Below are 2,823 nucleotides of genomic sequence, written 5' to 3' on the forward strand. Positions count from 1 at the left end.
GAAGTGAGAGAGGGCGCGGGAGAACAGGTTGGGCCGGCCTGAGAAGGGAGGAGAGGGGTTTAGCCTTTTCTTTCAATATAAATCTATTTTGAAGTTCAAATTCAAAAACTTTTGAGCCAAACTTGTTTTTCAAATGATTTATGAGTTTTGGAAATTGAAACTATATTTTGGAGATAAAACTTTTGAATTTATTTTTAGATAAACATTTAAATACTTTATTGGTAGAAATAGAATAAAACATATTCAAGGCTTAAACGAGATTTTGAATTCATTTTTCACACAATAAAAATTAATGCAAGACATTGTTTTAGAAATCACAACTCTTGTCTCTCCACAAACTCTCTTAACATCGCTTTAGAAACAACACACTAATTCGCACAAAATCAGCTCTCCATCATACATGGAAGGAAACATATGCGGGCAATATGAAAAAGAGTGAGCATTTTGGCATCTCTGTTTTCTTCTAAAATATATATACTCTCATTTAGAAAAATAGCTGTATATAAGCAATTTATATTCCAAGGCAAAAGTACATATGATAAATTTATTCATAGATATTCATTTGATGTGTATCCTAAAGCATTGAGGATTCTTTTCTTTTAGGGTTGCTGTTGTTACTGGAGGGAACAGAGGAATTGGATTAGAAATATGCAGGCAACTTGCTTCCAAAGGAGTCACAGTAGTACTGACAGTGAGGGACGAGAAGAGGGGTGCAGAAGCAGTAAAAAATCTTGCAGCGCAGGGGCTATCCAACGTCCTGTTTCATCCACTGGAGGTTGGAGATCTCTGAAGCGCAGTACGTCTTGCTGACTTAAATGCCCTATTCGCTTGGCTGATAAGCCATGACTGAAAGTACTGTTGACTGATTTGTTGTGAGAGAAAAATACTATTCATTGGCTGAAAAAATACAGTTTATAAGCCAAACGAACATGGCGTTATCAGGGAGCAGTATGGCAAGCTGGATATATTGGTATTGCCTCGTGTTTCTTTTCCAACATCACGAGTACATGTGAAGGATGTTGTTTCTGAATTTATCTTAAATCATATGTTGGTAGTCACTAGTTTGATACTTTCGACCTATTCGCTGGTTGGTTTTTGGGTTGGTTTGGGCTGGCTGGTGCTGGTTTGTTGTGAGAGGAAAACACTGTTGGCTGGCTAGTTTGGGCTGGCTGAAACCAACAAGCGAACAGGCTGTTTGATTCTTTGCAGGTCAACAATGCAGGAATTGTCGGGACAACAACCGAGATCAGCGACCCAGAATCTTTTAAGCAAGAGGTTAGCTAGCTAGTTTATGTAACTTCATAAGCATTTCAACTGTCACTTCCAATTAGTTATCTTTAGAAAGTTCTGATATATTTATCTTCTTGATATATAGCTTTCGACACTAGCTAACAACTGTTTTCTGCATGTAAATAGCTTGCAGATATGGATATCATGGAAAAGCTTGAATGGATCAGGAAGCACACTACGGAGCCTTACGACAAAGCAAAGGATTGCTTGATTACAAACTACCATGGCACTAAAATTGTCCAGAAGCACTTCTTCCTCTCCTACAGTTCTCATCCCATGGAAGAGTTGTAAATGTATCATCTCATTTTGGACTGCTCAGGGTAATGCCTTGAATAAATGGCAAAATACAGATACTAGAACTTGATTTAATAGTTAGACCACACTGCTTTCAAAAAAATACTAATCCTTCTACATGGCTTCAGTTTCTCAGTGGTGAGGAACTTAAAAAGGAGCGCGTTCGGCTGGCTGGCCGGCTGGGGCTGGGCTGGCCAGCGCACTCACAGCGACATTGTTCATGTGAACAATGTTTTCGAACAGAACAATACTTTTCCCTCACAACAATCAGCCAGAACAGTATTTTGGCTTATTTTTCAGTCCTGCCGAACAACCCCATTGACAGCCTATCGGTACAGAGATTAGATGAACTGTCAGAATTTTTCTTTAAGGACTTCAAGAATGGGCAACTAGAACCCCATGGGTGGCCGACTGAAGGAGGGTACCCTGCATATAAAGTGTCCAAGGCTCTTGCTAATGCTTATTCGAGAATCATTGCAAACGAACTATGTGTAAATTGTGTGCATCCCGTCTATGTCAGTACAGACATTAACTTCCACACCGGAGATCTCATGGTCGAGGAGGGCGCAAGAGGAGCTCTGATTCTTGCTTTCATACCCAGGGGAGGCATGACCGGAGCGTACTTGAACTGCACAGAGGTTGCATCCTTCGTGTAATTCTTATGTTGGTGATCGGCCATAGGATGGGCCCCTCATGTTTGTTTCAAACACACAAAAAGGGTCCATATAACACAATTATTGCATATATATAGTACTAGCCTATCAACCTATGCTTGTACGATAGCGCGATAATTGAAAGAAATGAATGTATAAGAATATAAGACAACTTTGTAACAGAATCACCATACAAATGATCGACATTTAGAATGAAGACATAGTTTTTTACATGATTGGACTCTTATGATGCACAAACATAATTGAAAATTTATTCTTCAAAGTTTAGAGAAACATGACTTCATCTCCAATTAATGTGATATTTATTTAGGAAACTGCTTTGAGTACAATTACTTTGCAAATTTTTGTTCGGGCTTTGCATTCAGTCATGTGACTTTTGGTCCAGTTTTGACTCAAAAAGCTAGACCTGCATAGGCAATGAGGTAACCAAAGCCTTAAATGAACTCCATGCTGGAGTGTGTGCTACACACGAAACTAGATCCAAACTACACTACTCGCTAAAACATTTTGGTTACTATTGGCCTATAATATTTGATGGTTCCATGAGATTTGTAGAAAGATGCCA

General features: G+C 39.0%; 1 pseudogene; it reads left to right on the forward strand.

Annotated features, from left to right (window-relative positions):
- The first annotated feature begins 400 nt into the window (after window positions 1-400).
- LOC136474375 (salutaridine reductase-like) lies at window positions 401-2,240 on the forward strand (annotated as a pseudogene).
- The last annotated feature ends 583 nt before the right edge of the window (window positions 2,241-2,823 follow it).

The sequence above is a fragment of the Miscanthus floridulus genome, chromosome 8, assembly GCF_019320115.1.
Source record: "Miscanthus floridulus cultivar M001 chromosome 8, ASM1932011v1, whole genome shotgun sequence".
Lineage (NCBI taxonomy): Eukaryota > Viridiplantae > Streptophyta > Magnoliopsida > Poales > Poaceae > Miscanthus > Miscanthus floridulus.